The following is a 20,549-nucleotide window of genomic DNA, read 5'->3' on the forward strand; positions in this document are numbered from 1 at the left end:
TGGAAGGGCGGGGGGTTGGGACTCTTATTTTGTGGTTGTTATGCCCGCCGGCGCAGCCACGTCTAGTGGGTTCTATTTGAGTTTCTAGAGTGGGCCCTGGATGTTATGTGTCGCGAGCGGGTATCGCAAAGTCGGGTTGGGATATCAGGTCCTTAATGAGAGGCTGGCAAACTATTGGTCCTTCTGTTTAGTGCTGAGGGACCCCACGTTGGTCAGCTTTTCCTTCTCTTGAAAATAGATGATCTAGTTGGGCGTGGTGGCGCACGCCTTTAATCCCAGCCCTCGGGTGGAGGCAGAGGCAGGTGGATTACTGAGTTCGAGGCCAGCCTGGTCTACAACGTGAGTCCAGGACAGCCAGGGCTACACAGAGAAACCGTGTCTCGAAGAACCAAAAAAAAAAAAAGAAAAAAGAAAAAGAAAATAGATGATCTGTGATGGGTATAGTAAAAAATGCCGGGCGATGACGATGCACGCCTGGGAGGCAGAGGCCAGCCTGGTTTACAGAGTTAATCCCAGGCCAGCCAGGGCTACACAGAGAACCACTGTCTCGAAGAACCAAAAATAATAAATAATAAATAATGAAGGCAGAAGAGGGAACTGTGGCCGGGATGTAATATGTGAGAGAATAAATTAGGAAAATGATGAGACCAGGCATGGTGGCACACACCTTCAATCCCAGTGCTCTGCAGGGAGAGGAAGGCAGGTCTCTGAGTTTGAGACCAGCCAAGTTGTAGACCCTATGTCCCCCCCTCCCCTCCCCCATCGCCAGCCCCCCACCCCAGATTTCTCTGTATAATAGCCCTGGCTCACCTGGACTCACTTTGTAGACCAGGCTGGCCTCGAACTCACAAAGATTCCAAGCAGCAGAGACCACATCTTTAAAAAAAAAAAAAAAAAAAAAAAAATTTAAAGCGAGGAAACACTTCCGGCTCTGCCTGAGGGTTCTAGAGAAAATTGTCCCCTCTGTCCTCACTCCTAGTGTCTTTGGGACTCCCCACCCTATGAGTACAGCTGAAAGAACGATGGAAGAGCAAGTGTCAAGGCTTCACGGTGGCTCTCTTCCTACACACAGACAGATGCAAGGACAGATGCAAGGACATTTCTCGCGCCTCGCAGGAAGGGACCTATGTCCATCACAACTCTAGTTCCAATCCTTTTGGGGCCGGCATTGGTGGGGGGGGGGTTGAAAAAGGGGCGCGTGTAGCCCAGGCTAGCCTCCAACTTCCTATGTAGCCAAGGATGACCCTGAATTCCTGTTGGCATCCCACACCCCACCACCCCCACCTAGCACACCTGCTTATGGGGTACAGGAAAGAAAGCCAGGGCTACTTTGTGGATTCTAACTGAACTCAGCCCTGGCTCCGGGCTCCAGTTCCAGTCCTTTAAACTCCCTCCCCCCCCATGCCTCAGAGCCCTTGGGCAGGCTGTTGGGACTCAGGGTACCCATAAAGGAAATCAGAGGGTATAGTCATGGCCATGCAGAAGGTGTCACTGAACATGTTTTGCCTGGCTCTTTTTGTTTTGTTTTGTTTTTTGTTTTGTTTTGTTTTTTGTTTTTTGAGACAGGGTTTCCCTGTGTAGCCCTGGCTCCTGGGCTCACTTTGTAGACCAGGCTGGCCTCGAACTCACAGCAATCCCCTGCCTCTGCCTCCTGAGTGCTGGGATTAAAGACATGTGCCACCACGCCTGGTTCAGCCAGGCCCTTCTATGTCCCTGCTGAGGGACTTGGGTCTCTGGATTGAATCTCTGTCCCTTCCTGCGGCTCAATGTCGATTCCAGGAGTTTGACTGGGCCGCCTGCAACATGCTTTGCGGTGGGGCTCCGGCTGGCACCCTGGTGGCACCTCCTCCTTCGCCCGCCTCTGACGGACTCTTCAACCTCAAGCTGTCCTGTCCTTCCCAGAAAGTGAGTCCATTGTACAGAGACAGAGACTGAGGTTCCTGGAGCTCCCCGGGCTCCTCGGGGGGCCTCACACCTGCAGGGAGGCTCTCCGGGCGCTCACAAGCCAGCATTGTCTTCCCCCAGGAGGCCTGTCTCGGGGCTGAGTCACCCTGCGGAACAGCCCTTGGTGGGGAGCACCTCTGCCCAGCCCTGAGGCTTGGGTGTGCCCTGGCATGAGGACAAGCTGCCAAAGGCTGGAGCCAGGGCCCCTTCAGGGCTGCCCACGGCCTCCCCGCCCCCGCCCACCCGCCCTCCTGACTGTGCCCTTTGTTCTGCTGTGGATGCTGGGGGAACCCGTCCACCTGCCACGGATCCCGTCTCATTCGGCCATATGCACTGTGTGTGCAACCTGGAACCTGAAGCCATTTTTGCAGGAGTATAAGGCACCAGGACTAAGGAGTAACCCCCATCAAAGAAGAGGGCAGGCAATAGAAGATGGGCCTCTGTACATCTCCGCTACTCGGGAGACTGAGGCAGCAGTAGGGCAAGCGCAAGGGCACCTTGGATAACTTACTGGGTGTTTGTCTGAGAAGCTAAAAGGAAGGCTTAGGGTGTCATGGGTTGAGAACTGAATGTTGGGAGCGCCAGGTGAGGGGCAGGGGGCGTGGTCAGGGTGGAGCCCCGCCTAGAATCCCCCAGTGAGGGGGCAGGGGCGTGGTCAGGGGTGGAGCCCCGCCTAGAATCCCCCAGTGAGGTGCTGGGGGCGTGGTCAGGGGTGGAGCCCCGCCTAGACTCCCCAGTGATGGGCTGAGGACTTCTATGGACTGGGGCCTGGGCGCCATCCCCTGTAGTGGGTATTGAGCAACAGACACAGTTTTCATCTCCTTACAAACTCCAGCAGTTGGCTCTGAGGACTGCTGCCTCCCTCGTCTCTTAGTGTAGGAAAAGAATGGTTTGACACTGGGCTTTTCCACCCTGGACTTGGCCAGGGGCTCTTGTGAGTCAAGAGAGCTGTTGGGGTGGGGAGTGGGAAGTAGGGGTGTGTGTGTCAGGATCAGCTACCTTCAGGGCTCGGTGGAAGTGACAGAGGTTGCCTTAGGGTTCGGGAGAAGGAGGAAACGGGGAGCAGGGGTTTCATGTTTGAGGTTTGTGGCCTTGAGGTGGAGCCAAGGTACAGCCAAGAGAAACTGGGTGAAAACTGCCTGAATGCATAGAGTAGCCAGTATCACAGCCGATCCCCGACACTGGACAGGCCTTGCGCCAAGTCGAACCCCAGTTCTTGTTTTTCTATTCCATTTCCTTTTGTTTTATTTAGAAAGGGTCTCTTGTAGCCCAGGCTGGCCTTGAATTCACTAAGTAGCCAAGGGTGACTTAGAACTCCTGATCCTCCCTCCTCTGTCTTCAGGATGCTAAGATGATGGGTTATGTGGTTCTGGGAATGGAACCCAGCGGTCACGTGCCCTACATGTACCCTAGTTCTACCCCCTACCCCCAGTTCTGAGCTCCGTTTTAAAAGAATAGGCATATATTTATTTTTATGGGTATATGTGTGCCTGAGTGTATGTATGCACCACAGGGCGTGCAGGTGTCCTCAGAGGCCAGAAGACGATATCAGGTCCTCTGGAACTGGAGATACAGATGGCTGTGAGCCGCCATGTAGTCACTGGGAATTGAACCCTGGTCCTCTGCAAAAGTTGTGCAGCTCTTAACTGCTGAGCCGGTTCTGCAGCCCTGACCTATGACCCAGCCCTGGCCTCAAGGTGAACCCCACGCCCCAAACCGGCCTTTAGTTTGAACATGAACCCAGCTTGATGGGGATGGGGATTAAGGAGACCCCACTGTGGTCCCCAACCCCCTCCCAGTGCACCACAAAGGCAGTGTCACCTGCCTAGGAAAACAACAACAGCCTTACTCCTGGCCAGGTGCCTCAGGCCCTGACTCAGGTCCCTGGGGGCCTGCTCTGCCACATTCCAGGACAATATGAACAAACACCGGGCTCCTCCCTGTCAGCCCCCACAGGCACTGTCCGGCCTAGTGACCCCAGGGGAGGCACAGCAGGGGACAAGGAGCCCAGCCTGGTTTCTACCTACACACCAGCACGGTGCAGCGCATCCCACCTGACTTCTGCTTGGTGAAAAGATGCCTTTCAGACAATGCCAGGGTGTCCACCCTTCCTCCCAGAAGCTGCTCTCAGGGACTGAGCAAACCATATGCTACTTACCTGGGGAAACTGAGGCTAGGAGTCAGGGGTCCCTTGCTGGAGAGTGGACTGGGTTTCTATGTCAATTTCTCCTTGTCTCAGCTCACCTACCTACACAGATGAGGGGAAAGAAGTCTGGACTATTCTCTCCCGTAGGGCCAGAGGGCAAAGGTCAGAAGTCATTGGTGGCCAGCTCCTTCAGGCACAAAGGACCTGCTGTGAGTGGAACCTAACTGTGGGAAGATGTCGGGGTGAAGAGTGACAGACAAGGACTCCATTTGACATCCTGGAAAAGGAGACCCCACAGGCAGCAAGAAGAAAGTCCCTGAGACCACATGGGATAAACAGGACACAGATACCCCCAAACCCATAGCTGAACTCAAGGTGAACACTCAGAGCTGGGGCACCCTCAGGGCCCGGGAACCGCTGGCAAAGGCAAGTCACCCATGAATCGCACCGACTGACGTCCCCTATCGGTGCAGGTCACCCTGTTGGGAGCCAGCCTCCCAGCCTCCCACGGTGCCCCAGTTCAGCTCTGCAACTCAAAACACCCAGGGGCAGTGGAGTGCCCTTAGCCTCATGTCCTTCTTGCTCATCTGTGCCCTTGGGCCAGCCTTGCCTCTCCCATTCCCTCCCAGCTGGCCTGTTCACACTCTACGGCTCCCTCACAGGGTTATGTCCCCTCTCCCAGCCTCTGAGTAAATCCCTCAAGTCCTCAGCGTAAGGAACAGGCCACCAAAATGACTTCTGACCTCTCAACACTAATCTCCAGTGGCCATTGGCAGATCAGCCCCCCACCAAAGGCAGGAGCACCACAGCACTGCTAATTACAGGAGCACCACAGCACTGCTAATTACAGGAGCACCACAGCACTGCTAATTACAGGAGCACCACAGCACTGCCAATTACAGGAGCACCACAGCACTGCCAATTACAGGAGCACCACAGCACTGCTAATTACAGGAGCACCACAGCACTGCTAATTACAGGAGCACCACAGCACTGCCAATTACAGGAGCACCACAGCACTGCTAATTACAGGAGCACCACAGCGCTGCCAATTACAGGAGCATCACAGCACTGCCAATTACAGGAGCACCACAGCACTGCTAATTACAGGAGCACCACAGCACTGCTAATTACAGGAGCACCACAGCACTGCCAATTACAGGAGCACCACAGCACTGCTAATTACAGGAGCACCACAGCACTGCTAATTACAGGAGCACCACAGCACTGCCAATTACAGGAGCACCACAGCACTGCCAATTACAGGAGCACCACAGCACTGCCAATTACAGGAGCACCACAGCACTGCTAATTACAGGAGCACCACAGCACTGCTAATTACAGGAGCACCACAGCACTGCCAATTACAGGAGCACCACAGCACTGCTAATTACAGGAGCACCACAGCGCTGCCAATTACAGGAGCATCACAGCACTGCCAATTACAGGAGCACCACAGCGCTGCTAATTACAGGAGCACCACAGCACTGCCAATTACAGGAGCATCACAGCGCTGCTAATTACAGGAGCACCACAGCGCTGCCAATTACAGGAGCACCACAGCGCTGCTAATTACAGGAGCACCACAGCACTGCCAATTACAGGAGCACCACAGCGCTGCTAATTACAGGAGCACCACAGCGCTGCTAATTACAGGAGCACCACAGCGCTGCTAATTACAGGAGCACCACAGCGCTGCTAATTACAGGAGCACCACAGCACTGCTAATTACAGGAGCACCACAGCGCTGCCAATTACAGGAGCACCACAGCACTGCCAATTACAGGAGCACCACAGCGCTGCCAATTACAGGAGCACCACAGCGCTGCTAATTACAGGAGCACCACAGCACTGCCAATTACAGGAGCACCACAGCGCTGCTAATTACAGGAGCACCACAGCGCTGCTAATTACAGGAGCACCACAGCGCTGCTAATTACAGGAGCACCACAGCGCTGCCAATTACAGGAGCACCACAGCACTGCCAATTACAGGAGCACCACAGCACTGCAATTACAGGAGCACCACAGCGCTGCCAATTACAGGAGCACCACAGCACTGCCAATTACAGGAGCACCACAGCACTGCTAATTACAGGAGCACCACAGCACTGCCAATTACAGGAGCACCACAGCACTGCCAATTACAGGAGCACCACAGCACTGCCAATTACAGGAGCACCACAGCACTGCCAATTACAGGAGCACCACAGCACTGCTAATTACAGGAGCACCACAGCACTGCTAATTACAGGAGCACCACAGCACTGCCAATTACAGGAGCACCACAGCACTGCCAATTACAGGAGCACCACAGCGCTGCCAATTACAGGAGCACCACAGCGCTGCCAATTACAGGAGCACCACAGCGCTGCTAATTACAGGAGCACCACAGCACTGCCAATTACAGGAGCACCACAGCGCTGCCAATTACAGGAGCACCACAGCGCTGCCAATTACAGGAGCACCACAGCACTGCCAATTACAGGAGCACCACAGCGCTGCCAATTACAGGAGCACCACAGCGCTGCTAATTACAGGAGCACCACAGCGCTGCCAATTACAGGAGCACCACAGCACTGCCAATTACAGGAGCACCACAGCACTGCCAATTACAGGAGCACCACAGCACTGCCAATTACAGGAGCACCACAGCACTGCCAATTACAGGAGCACCACAGCGCTGCCAATTACAGGAGCACCACAGCGCTGCTAATTACAGGAGCACCACAGCGCTGCCAATTACAGGAGCACCACAGCACTGCCAATTACAGGAGCACCACAGCGCTGCCAATTACAGGAGCACCACAGCGCTGCTAATTACAGGAGCACCACAGCACTGCCAATTACAGGAGCACCACAGCACTGCCAATTACAGGAGCACCACAGCACTGCTAATTACAGGAGCACCACAGCACTGCCAATTACAGGAGCACCACAGCGCTGCCAATTACAGGAGCACCACAGCGCTGCTAATTACAGGAGCACCACAGCGCTGCCAATTACAGGAGCACCACAGCACTGCCAATTACAGGAGCACCACAGCACTGCTAATTACAGGAGCACCACAGCACTGCCAATTACAGGAGCACCACAGCACTGCCAATTACAGGAGCACCACAGCGCTGCTAATTACAGGAGCACCACAGCACTGCCAATTACAGGACCACCACAGAGTGGAATACAAGCTCTAAGGTTCTGGGGGGCGGAGGGGTGGCGCTGGTGAGATGGCACAGCTGGTAATGGTGATTGCAGCCGAACCTGACCACCTGAACTCGATCTGAGGCTCCACACAGAAGAAGGAACAAACTGATTCTCACACTGTGCTCTTTGGCTAATGTGCATATGCACAAACAAAAGCTTTTTTAAAAATATTTTTTAATAGCTGGGCATGGTGGCACACTCCTTTAATCCCAGCACTCAGGAAGCAGAGGCAGGAAGATCTCTGTGAGTTCAAGGCCAGCCTGATCTACAAAGTGTAGTCCAGGACAGCCAGGACAGACAGAGAAACCCTGTCTGGAAAAAATAAAACAAAAACAAAAACAAAAAAATGATTTTTTTTTGTTTTGTTTTCTGAGACAGGGTTTCTCTTGTGTGGCCCTGGCTATCCTGGACTCACTTTGTAGACCAGGCTGGCCTCAAACTCACAGAGATCCTCCTGCCTCTGCCTCCTGAGTGCTGGGATTAAAGACGTGTGCTACCATGCCTAGCCAAACAAAACCTTCTGTAGAAAAATAAATAATAAGGGGCTGGAGAGATGGCTCAGTGGTTAAGAGCACTATCTGCTCTTCCAAAGGACCCGGGTTCAATTCCCAGCGCCCACATGGCAGCTGACACCTGTCTCTTTCTCCAGTTCCAAGGGATCTGACACTTTCACAACAATGCACATTAAAAAAAAGTAAAATAAATTATTAAAAATAAATAAATAATGTTGATGTCTCCCAAGGAATTACACCCAAGAAACACGTGCGCGCGCGCGCGCACAAACACACACACACACACACACACACACACACACACAGAAATTGATTGATTCCAGGCAGGGTGAGGAGGCCTGCTTGGCTCTTAGGGTCTGAGTTCTAACTCTAACGTATTCTCAATGTGTGATATTCGGCCAGAGCTGACCCTCTCTGATCTCCACTCTCAAGCCCCATGTCAGTGCTCTCAGACGTACTCAGATGCCAAGAGGCCAGAAACATATTTTCAGATGGGGAAACTCAGGGAACCCCGTAAACCACATCCCAGGGTGTCGATGCATAGCTCATAGGCTAAGGGAAGAGAATCACACAGGAATGTGCCATTGTTGCTGGCACCACAGTGCCGCCTTTACACTGGGGTCTCCTGGATCATCTACTGGCCTGTGGAGGAGGGCGATGTCAACCTCACCCCCCCCTTTTTTTTTTTTTAACTATTTAAGGATTATTTGAGCAGGGCATGGTGGCGCGTGCCTTTAATTCCAGCACTCGGGAGGCAGAGGCAGGCGGATCAATGTGAGTTCGAGGCCAGCCTGGTCTACAAAGTGAGTCCAGGATGGCCAAGACTACACAGAGAAACCCTGTCTCGAAAAAACAAAAAAAACAAAAAAAAAAAAGGATTATTTATACAGTGTTCTGCCTGCATGTAAGCCAGCAGGCCAGAAGAAGGCACCAGATCTCATTATGGATGGTTGTGGGACTTGAACACAGGACCTCTGGAAGAACAGCCAGTGCTCTTCACCTCTGAGCCATCTTTCCAGCCCAGCCCCTCTTAACGCATGAAGAGCTCAGCATTGAGCACACATGGTTCTTCTTGCCCCAAGCGTTGCCTTTGGCTGAAGAGAAACGGGCTGCAAAGTGTGCAGGAGGCACATGGGCCTCCTGTGGTCGTGCTGTGGAACCCATCGAGAGGTTCTGTAAGTGTGAGCGTGTATGCTCAATTTTTTTTAACAAATATATTTTATTAAGGACTTATTAACCGAGCAAATGTCACTTATAACCCGACTAACCGAAACAATAGGAAATGAGGATTAAAGAATACAATAACAAAACCGTAAGGATATCAGTTCCGAGGTACGATTTTCCTGGTGTAATCAGCAAGATTTCTTCTGCTGGAACCTGGAGTAATCAGAACCTGGAACCTCAGCAGGAGCCAGAGCCCCGAAGCCTTCCCTCGAGCGGTTCTCTCTAGGAGCATCTTGAAGTAGAGCAATAAACAGCCAAAACTATCCCAAGTCTCCAAAGGCCCCGGCCCCAGTTTGGGGCTCATTAATATATCTCCTCCCAGAGTCTGTTTATGGATCTTTCCAGCTGGCAACAATCAAGCTTCCGCAAGAAGTGGTTCTTACATGACTGTTCCGATCCCACACTTGGGATCCTAAAAAACAGGTTTATCTTTCCTTCATCTCCCCCTTTCTATCTAATACAATAAGCTATATACAACAAAATAAGAATTATCTATTAAGTCAACATTTACAAGGACCAGTCCATTCGTAGTAAACACTTTTAAAGAAATTATTCCACTATCCTATGCTACTGATTCTTATCCTAATGTCTAACGTTTTTTCTTTCTTTTTCTTTTCCTTTTTTTTTTTTTTTTAACTAAACTTATATTAATACTGTGGCTATCTAGTCTTCAACCCCATCAGAGATGCCAGAAGGAAAAACTATCTAATATGAAGGAAGTGCAGGCAAGCAACTTCCAAATGTATTGACAAGACAGAGAGCTGACTGTCTGGACAATGACAAGTTCCTCTCCATTGTCGGGGCATCCAGTGTTCAGCCAGCCGGGCCCAGGTATCTGACAGACTGCTTCTTGATTGTTACAAGTTTCTGTCCATCCTAGGTGCATCCTGCCTTCAGCCAGCTCAAAGCATCTCACAGACTGCTCTGAAGCAGGAATCCTGAAGGACTGGCCCACCTAATCTCTGCAAGGCTGGGCAGCCAGTTTCTCAGTGTCAGGCTTGATCATAGCAGACGGTCATTCTCTCATCAGCAGTAGAGATGCGCACAGTTCCTCAGTCCAGTGGCTATCTGCCACTATCATTTCTTGATGCCCACATAATTACACTGGAGGTGCTGCCAGGAACGGATGTGTCTCTCTGTCATAAAAGCCCTTATTATTAAATGTCATTTTCTGTGGATCTCTGAAGTGTTTGAAGACTATTTATCTATTTATTTTATCATCTATCTATTCCTTTGAAAACATATACAAAAAACCAAATAAACCTTATTCTATAATTAAGTAATTTAGTATCTAGTAAGATTTATAAGTGATCAACTACCAATTTCTATCTCCTACCATCATGAACAAATTATAAGTTATTTTTCACCTTTTCAAATAAGTTGTACATGTACAATACATTAAATAAATGTCAAACAAAATGATCTTAAGTTTCTACCAACATACTACATACAATTTAAGTTTCCATTAACATACCATATACAATATATAAAGCAAAAGTTGAAAAAGGGAAAATCGTACATTTCCATCAATCTACAATACCAATGTGAAATATTTGAGGCTAGTAGATTCAATAATCTACTTTTCATTCTATAAATCTAACTCCTCCCTCATATCTTCCCTTCTCCCCCCTTTTCCCTAACGTTAGATAAGATAGAAAAATGAGAAAGAAGGATAGAAGAAATCCCTAAGTGAAAATTGTATTAACTTATAACTAACCCCCCCTAGGCAAAAATGAACATTGATAACCCACCAAAAACCACCACCTCACCTATTGGGAATAGGGGCGTCATTCTCTCAAAATTGCTTTTTGCTGTTTTGAGGAAAAAAATTTTAGGGTACCCTTAGAAAAATAAGATATTGGCCAAGCACTGCAAAAGCTAGCTGTATCTGTTTCGTCCAGTTTTTTTGTTTGTTTGTTTTGATCGATCCTTGGGGCTAGCCCTTTTTAAAGTTGATATGCATCCAGTTTCCTGAGGAAACAGCAGCTGAAGCAGTCTTTGATGTTGAACCACCTGGGCCACCTGCTTTGTCTTCATAAGTATCTGGTTTTTTGCTCTGAAAATAAGCAAACTCTCACAAGTATTAGTATAAGTACTTGTGTGTGTATATGTACACACACACACACACACACACACACACACACACACACACATATATGGAATTTTCAAGGTGTACAAATTATTTAAAGATAAACGTCTGCCCTGTTTCTGAGCAGGTGTAAGCCATCAATATTACACATCTGTTTGAGCTGTAATATCCAAGCTGTAAGAAAGAATGTGATGTCATAAGGACCAGATATCCCCTATTATTCCCTTGTTATATGAACACATTCATGTATAATGTACTAAGAGGTCTTCCCTGGTCAGATCCAATCTTTATAAGTTTTGTCGGCAACCATATTTTTTCACTCCCTGTAGAAATATAGGCATAGCCTCGGCCCCACCGCAAAACTTTTGCAGGTTTCCAGTCCATGGTCGATAAATCTTTATAGTAAATTGCTTGTCCTAGTTCCTCAGTTTTTTCTATAACCCCATGTCTCTCAGCTGCTGTTGTCCCTTCATCACCAACATTCAGAAAATTTAAAGTCAACAAAGCATTATTTAATCTCTCCCTGGGGTTCTTTACCCTTCCTTTTTGTTTAATAAGCATCTCTTTTAAAGTATGATTAGCTCTTTCAACAACTGCCTGCCCTGTTGGATTGTGTGGTATACCAGTTATATGCTTAATATTATAACATATAAAGAATTTCTTCACCTTAAGGGTATATATGCAGGAGCATTGTCAGTTTTTACTTGTGCAGGTATTCCCATGATTGCCCATTATTTCCAATAAATGAGTAATTACACAACCAGTCTTTTCACAACTTAGGGCAGTTGCCCATGTAAGTCCCAAATATGTATCGATAATATGATGTCCGTATTTTAGTTTTCCAAATTCTTCAAGATGAAACACATCCATCTGCCAGATTTTGTTCCTTTTTTTTCTGGAAAGCTAATATTAACTGTTTTTCTTACCCAGTCATCTAATGGTGCTCCTCTTTCCTTTAAGGGTCTGATTGCCCTCTTACATTCCGTGTTAGCATTCTCATATGCCACAATGAGTTTCAATGCCTGTTTGGTGTCAGCATCTGCTATTGCACTACCTAGCGCTGATCCCAATCTCTGCAAAAATTCTGTGAAGGCTTCCCCAGGCCCTTGAAATATATTTTCTTAGTAAAGGGAACGGTTATCTTACCAGGCTCCTTCACCATCTTCCAGGCTCTTAAGGCTGCAGCACGACATTGTTTGATCACTGTGTCATCCTATTGGACTTGTTGTCTTAAGTCAGCATATCGCCCTTCCCCAAGCAATTGCTCTTTACCAACATTTATGTCCCGTCTCCTATTTTCTTGTTCTAATCTCTCTGCCTCCCTTCGCCACCATGGTAACCACTGCAGCTGTTGTGTAGCTTCTAATACCACTGAAACCAAACTTTTCCAGTCTTGGGGGACAAGTCTATGCTGCGTGGCCCAGGTACTCAGCATTTGTTTAACAAAAGCTGAATGTAGTTCATACATTCCTTAAAGTGTTTTAAACCTGACATATCTGTTGGACTCCATGCCATTTCATCATAACCCTCAGCTCCATGCTGAGCAGGCACACGTCTTACAGGAACTGGAAAAGCCGATGGTGATGGTGTGACTCTGGGGGGTTCATCTATGGGAACCTTTTCCTCTAAAGACCCTTTTGTTTTTCTGCTCTCCTGTTCCTGTAGTGTTTTTACAGCCTCTGCAGCGTCCCCCTTCCACACGCTGGTGCTCTGACTGCCTGGTCCAGGGAGCAGGGTGGGGCGGCAATGGTGGGAAACACTCACTCTCAGTCACCAGGTTTTTCTTCCTTCTCAGTGGCACAATTTGTTTTCTATTTGCTTCAACCTCTATTTTCAAATTTTCTAGTCGTACTGCCAACTCTGCCATCTTTTCCAGAGCAATAGGATTTACTGACCCTTCCAGTTTTTGCATCTTTTTGGTCTTTTTTCCAATCCTTTTAAATATGTTAAATAGTAAAAAGACCAAGAAAAAACAAAAAATTCCATCTGGGTATAAGGCAGGAAAGGACTTTGTAACAGCAGCTGCAATTTTGCCAACACCCTGAAAAAGCATTACTATCTCTTGAAAATCATTATCTTCCCCCACAACATTAGAAGTTAAGTTACCCAGGATGCTCAGAGCACATTAGGCACCACTTGTAGGCTCAATTTTCTTAACAAATATATTTTATTATGGACTTATTAACCGAGCGTACCTCACTTATAACCCGACTAACCGAAACAATAGGAAAAAGAGATTAAAGAACACAATAACAAAACCGTAAGGATATTAGTGCCGAGGCTGATTCTGCTGGAACCTAGAGTAACCAGAACCCAGAACCTCAGCAGAAGCCCGGAGCCCTGAAGCCTTCCCTTGAGCGGTTCTCTCTAGGAGCATCTCAAAGTGGAGCGATGAACAGCCAAAACTATCCCAAGTCTCCAAAGCCCCCGCCCCCAGTTCTGGGCTCACTTATATATCTCCTCCCAGAGTCTGTTCACGGGATCTTTTCAGCTGGAAACAATCAAGGTCCCACACAAGGTGGTTTGTCTTCTAGTGGATTAACCTCACCTGTTCTCACACAAGACCGTTCACCATCCCACACTTGGGATCATAACAAAAACAAGTTTATCTCTCTTTCGTGTGTGTGTGTGTGTGTGTGTGTGTGTGTGTGACAGACAGACAGACAAAGAAACAGAGACAGATATGTGGCCAAAGACATACACACACACACACCTACACACACAGAGAAAGAGAGAGAGTGAGCTGGTGGCTGGTGGGCAGGAAATGTCTACACTCAGCTGAGCTCCCTGTATTCTGGGGTCTTTGTCTTCTTCCCAGGGCAGGAAAAAGGCTCAAACTCAAAGATAGAAGAAAAGATGGCACAGGGAGGGATGGGGCTGTGTATGGCGGTTCACACTTGTCATCCCAGCACTCAGGAGGCTGACTGAAGTGTTGACTCTCCTGTTACAGACCAGCCTGGGCTACAGATTTGCTAGCCTGGGCTACAGAGCAAGACTCTGTCTCAAGCAAATAAACAGCAGAACAAAGCACCCTGAGTATGGCTAAGCATCGAACACTCCCAACCGCAGCCAAGGAGGAGCTGAAGGCAGAGAGATGTGACAGTTCAATAGAAAAGACTTTGTCTCATTAAAACCCTTAAAGTGTTTGTGTCCTTCACAAAAAAAGAGTTCCTGCAAATCAATAAGAAGAGTAAAAATTTAGAACAGGGTAGTAAAAACAAACAAAGAGCTGGGCGGTGGTGCCTTTAAACCCAGCACTCGGGAGGCAGAGACAGGTGGATCTCTGTGAGTTTGAGGCCAGCCTGGTCTACAAAGTGAGTCTAGGACAGCCAAGGCTACACAGAGAAACCCTATCTCAGAAAAACAAAACAAAACAAAACCCAGAGAACATTAGAACATAGGACTGAGGCTCGGGTCTAGTGGGTAGAGCACTTGCTCATCATCCAGGCCCAGCACTGTATAAACCCACATGGTGACACACACCTGTCACTCTTGTACTTGAGTGCTGGATGTAGGAGGATCAGCGTTCAAGGTCATCCTCAACTACATATACATAGAGAGCTTGAGGCCAACCTGGGCTACATGAGACTTTGTCTCAAAAATAAATAACTACAAATAGACACTGGATGAGCAGGAATGTCATCCTGGCTCTTGGGAAAGCTGAGGCAGGGGGATCATGAAGGCAGCCTGGGCTGTCATATGTGAAATGAGGCCTCTTCCCACACAAACAAACAGAAATGTCAAATTTTTCAGATATTACTGATGTTTAGAAAAGTGTAGGCGCCGGGCAAGGAGGCGCACGCCTTTAATCCCAGTACTCAGGAGGCAGAGGCAGGTGGATATCTGAGTTTGAGGCCAGCTTGGTCTACACAATGAGTTCAGGACAGCCAAGGCTACACAGAAAAACCCTGTCTTGAGAAAAAAAATGTAACATTTAAAAAAGAGAGAGAATGGAGCCGGGCATGGTGGTTCACGCCTTTAATCCCAGCACTCAGGAGGCAGAGGCAGGTGGATCGCTGTGAGTTCGAGGCCAGCCTGGTCTACAAAGTGAGTCCTGGATGGCCAAGGCTACACAGAGAAATCCTGTCTCGAAAAACAAAACAAAACAAAGAGAGAGAGAGAGAGAGAGAGAGAGAGAGAGAGAGGGAGAGAGGGAGGGAGGGCTGGATAGATGGCTCAGAGGTCTGCTCTTCTGAAGGTCCCAAGTTCAATTTCCAGCAACCACATGGTGGCTTACAACCACCTATAATGAGATCTGGTGCCTTCTTGTGGTGGACAGGCACATGTGTGGGCAGAATACTGTATAAATAATAAATAAATCTTTTTAAAAAGTAAAAAAAAAAGGGAGGGTTGGAGAGATGGCTCAGTGGTTAAGAGCACTGCTTGCTCTTCCAAAGGACCCGGGTTCAATTTCCAGCACCCACATGGCAGCTCACAACTGTCTGTAACGCCAAGATCTGACACCCTCACACCAATGTGTGTTAAAATTAAATAAAATATTTTTTAAAGTGAAAGAAAGAGAAAAGGCTCATTGAAATAAAATAACTAGTGTCCCTTTAGCCACCCCCAAACACGGCCAATCTTTCTTAACATTTTTATAGGTTTATTTCGGGGGGCGGGCTTTTCCCTGTATCATGTGGATACCTGCTGTCCACAGAGACCAGAAGGGGACGTCGGAGCCTCTGGGGATAGAGTTACAGAGGGCTATAGGCATAAGGTTATTGCGTAATTCAAACGCTGATTTCTGTATCCACCATATCTTGTTCTGAGAATCTCCTGTCTCAATTTAAATAAACACTGCTCCCCAATTGTCCCGTTGTATGCCAATAAAGCTGTTTACAGCCAATTGCTGAGCACGGGAGAGAATAGGGCGGGACTTCCTGCCAGCCAGGGGAGGAGGAGCTAGAGGAGGAAGCAGGGGATCCAGCCACGGGCAGAGACGCAGGAGAGATGAAGAAGATTCAGCCTGAGCAAAGAAAGAACTAAAAAGCAAGCAATGTGGAGATTTTGGCAAAGATGGAGTCAGGATAACAGGGAGGGTTAAGAACAGACTTAAACTGCTCAAGATTGTGTTGTAAAGCTCTATAAACAAATATAAAAGTCTCAAATTATTTGTGTGATAGCAGGGTTGAGAAATAAACTAAGGGCTGGAGAGATGGCTTAGAGGTTAAGGGTACTGACTGCTCTTCCAAAGGTCATGAGTTCAATTCCCAGCAACCACATACTGGCTCACAACCATCTATAATGAGATCTGTGTATATATAATAAATAAATAAATCTTAAAAAAAGAAAAGAAATAAACTAAGAGAAACATATAATGTTTATATATAATAAATAAATAAATCTTTAAAAAAAGAAAAAAAATAAACTAAGAGAAACACACAGTTCTATAAAAATAACTGTAACAAGGGCAGTGAGCCACCATGTGGGTGCGAGGAACTCGGGTCCCCCCTGGAGGTGACCGCCTGCTCCGCCATGTCCTGCTCCCTTCTGATTGAGCGACTATGTAGAGAAAAAGAGTAGGGGGGGGCTCCCTCGCGAGCCCAGGCTAGCTTGGGACTCTCAATTCCCTTGTCTGGGCCTGGAGGGCATCTCAGGCTTGCTCACATTACTTGGCTGAAGGGTAAGTGTTTATGAAGATGAAAAATAAAGTATGGAGAGGAGAGGAGCAAAGGAAGAAATGTTGGGGTGCTGAGCAGAGGCCGGCTGCCCTGGAGGGAGGGACTTCCAGCTCTCTGTGTTTTGATTTGAGAAGTCGGATCCCCAGCTAGTTCATGGTGGCTTCGCTCTCTGGTGTGTTTCCTGGGCTGTTTTGGTTGGTTGGTTTGTTTTGGGTTTTTGTTTATCTCTCTAGGACCATGGGCGCTTGCCTGTGGTCAGAGAGTCAGAGGTCAACACAGGGTGCCTCCCCGGATTGCTCACCAACTTACTTATACATTAAATACACACACACACACACACACACACACATATACATACATACATATGTATATGTGTGTGTGTGTGTGTGTGTGTGTGTGTGTGTGTGTGTATAAAATATATTAGCCGGGCAGTGGTGGCACATGCCTTTAACCCCAGCACTCCAGGTGCAGTGAGGTGGGGGGCTGGGGAGGGGGTGGAAGGTGAGGTGGGGGGTGTGAAAGGGGAGGGGGGCCGGCAGATCTTTGAGTTCCAGGACAACCTCGTTTACAGGGCTAGATAGTCACTGTCTAGACCTTGCCTCAAAATGAAGAAATAAAAGAAATCAAATGTCCTCCTTCGGTGTACGCGTGGGCGGCGGGCACATGCGCCACCGCACGACTGTGGAGGTGAGAGCATTGCGTGGGCATAGGTTCGCTCTCCAACCTCGGGTTTTGACACTCAGCCTCTTACTGAACTTGGGGCTCCCCAGTTCTGCCAAGCCCAATAGCCAGCAATCCCCGGGGGCTTACAGCCCTGTCCCCCAAGTGTGCACAGTCACCAGCCTCTTATGTGGACTGTGGGGCTTAAATCCAGGATCCCAACCCTGCATGGCAAGCAGTTTACTGGACAATCACACTGTCACCCTGTCACCCTTCCTACTTTTCCTTTTTTCTTTCTTTTTTTTTTTTTTTTTTCTTTTTGGTTTTTAGAGACAGGATTTCTCTGTGTAGCCCTGGCTGTCTTGGACTCGATTTGTAGACCAGGCTGGCCTCAAACTCACAGTGATCCACCTGCCTCAGCCTATGTCATAGAGTTTACATGCTAGACTGGGACTCGAAGTTCCACCTTGGGATCATCTGTGGTTGGAAGGTACCTGGACACCCCTGCCCCCAATCCCGATAGCCAAGGGAAAAGGAGGTCACAGGGATGCATGGAGGACTGAGCTTAGCCTCTCCTTCTACCACTTTTGTTTTGTTGGTTTTTCAAGACAGGGTTTCTCTGTGTATCCCTGGCTGTCCTGGGCTCCCTTTGTAGACCAGGCTGGCCTCGAAACTCACAGCGATCCGCCTGCCTCTGCCTTCCAAATGCTGGGATTAAAGGCGTGCGCCACCACGCCCGGCCATGCCTGGTCTTTTAGGCAGCAGAAGAAACAGAGGTCAGCCAGGTCCCAGGCGGTGGAGGCTGGAGGCCTGCAGGTGTCTGGGGATTGAGAAGGGGCAGTCCCTTCGAGCAGCCTGGGAGCCTAGGGGGGCCCCCTAGGGCTGCACAGGAGGAAGTGGCCTGGCCCTGGAGGCTGGAGAGATAGGTAGATGCTCAGAGGCTAAGGACACTTGCTGCTCTTCCACTAGATCTGGGTTCTGATCCCAGCACCTGCATCAGGCAGCCTATAGCCAGCTGATTCTAACTCCAGGGACCCAACGTCCTCTTCTGGCCTCCAACAACACTGCGCTTATGTGGCAGACACACAGACACATCCATGTAGTAGAGATAGATAGATACATAGATAGATAAATAGATGGAGCCAGACATGATGTCGCATACCTTTAATCCCAGCGCTTGGGAGGCAGAGGCAGGCGGATCACTGTGAGTTCGAGGCCAGCCTGGTTTACACAGCGAGCCCAGGACAGCCAGGGCTACACAGACCTTGTCTCGAATAACTAAAAAAAAAACAGCAAAAAACCAAACCAAAACAAAAGTGGTTGAAGGAGAGGCTAAGCTCAGTCCTCCGTGCATCCCTGTGACCTCCTTTTCCCCCAGCTGTCAGGGGTTGGGGGCAGGGGTGGCCCCAAGGTGGAGCTTCGAGTCCCAGTCTAGCATGTAAACTCTGTGACATAGGCTGAGGCAGGAGGATTGTCATGAATTCTGAGTCAGCCTGGGCTACACACAGATCAAGACCTTGTTTCTCCATGACAAAACTGAAGGCCAGACATGGCACAGGGAAGAGTGTCAGGGATTCAGAGCCATCCTCCAGGGACGTATGACTCCCCTGTCCTGCTTCTTTGGTGTCGTGGTCTCCGTGGACCACTGGCCTCTTGTATTCGCCAACCCCAAAGCAGCTGTGACACTTCCCCCCCCCCCCCCCCCCGGCCAGCACCGGCTACTGACTTCTTAGATAGTAAGATTATATATACTAATTATGTTTCATTTGTATGTGTGTCTGTGCGTGGCCTCAGGAGTGCCACAGTCCATGTCCGGGAACTGGTGTTTTCCTCCCACCAGGTCATCATCCCCAGCTGAGGCCTTCTGAGCTGCAGACCCTTGGCAGCCTTGCACTCCATGGGGAAAGAGAAGCAGGGGGAGGAGGAGGAGCAGGACGAGCAGGGGGAGGAGGAGGAGTAAGAGGAGGAGGAGCAAGAGCAAAAGGAGGAGCAGGAGCAGAAGGAGCAAGAGCAGGAGAAGGAGCAGGAGAAGGAGGAGCAGGAGGAGCAGGAGGAGGAGGAGCAGGGGGAGGAGGAGGAATAAGAGGAGGAGGAGCAAGAGCAAGAGGAAGAGCAGGAGGAGGAGCAAGAGCAGGAGGAGGAGGAGCAGGAGGAGGAGCAAGAGCAGGAGGAGGAGGAGCAGGAGGAGGAGCAAGAGCAGGAGGAGGAGGAGCAGGAGGAGGAGCAAGAGCAGGAGCAGGAGGAGGAGGAGCAGAAGGAGGAGCTGGAGGAGAAGCAGGAGGAGGAGGAGCAGGAGAAAGAGCAGGAGGAGGAGGAGGAGGAGGAACAGGAGGAGGAGCAGGAGGAGGAGGAGGAAGTATTCAGGTCTCCATTTCACCAATGAGGAAATCAAACCTCCCAGGACCAGTCCACGGACCGCACTGCTGGCCCCGGCTTCTGGGCAGTGCACTTTGGGGGTCCCAGGCAGGGAGAGCAGCAGCTGCAGGGCCTGAGGGGAACTGAGACAGCAGGTGCTGGCTGGCACTATGCCAGCCGGAAAGCGCCCTTGCCTCCGCCTCAGCAGGGCTCCCCCCACCCTCTCATATGATGAAAGGTTCAGGTTGGCCTTGAACTATCTGTGTAGCCAAGGATGACCTTGACCTCATGATCCTCCTGCCTCCTCTCCCAGAGTGCCGGAATGACAGGTGTGCACCCCCAAAGCTGGTCCTGTCTGTCTCTCTGTGTCTCTGTTTGACACCCTGTCCAGTACGCATCCTCTGTTTCACTCTATCTAGTCCCCTCCTCTGCTGTGCCTCTTTGGCTTGTTCCTTCTGTCTTCTGTGGGTGACTGAGCTGGGCCAGCTTCCGGTGACTACAACGTCCCCTCTTCTGGATGCAGGCTGGGGGACCCTGTGCAGCCTGCTGCCCGGGAGGGCTGGTGTCTGCAGGATTGTTCTCTGGGCGCAGTGACAGAGTTGTGGTAGTTCACGGTTTGTGGCTGTTGGGAGAGCATCCGGTCACACAGGGTCACCTCGCAGCCCTTGCAAGCTTCCCTGAGGCGGGAGCCTGTGGGGAGGTGAGACCCACAAATGCAAGGCCTTTTCCTAACCTCTGCTCCCACGGGACTTGGGGGGTGCTGGCCTCGTTAAAGCACTCTCGGTGACCTACACC

Source organism: Acomys russatus, chromosome 31, assembly GCF_903995435.1.
Source record: "Acomys russatus chromosome 31, mAcoRus1.1, whole genome shotgun sequence".
NCBI classification, from domain to species: domain Eukaryota; kingdom Metazoa; phylum Chordata; class Mammalia; order Rodentia; family Muridae; genus Acomys; species Acomys russatus.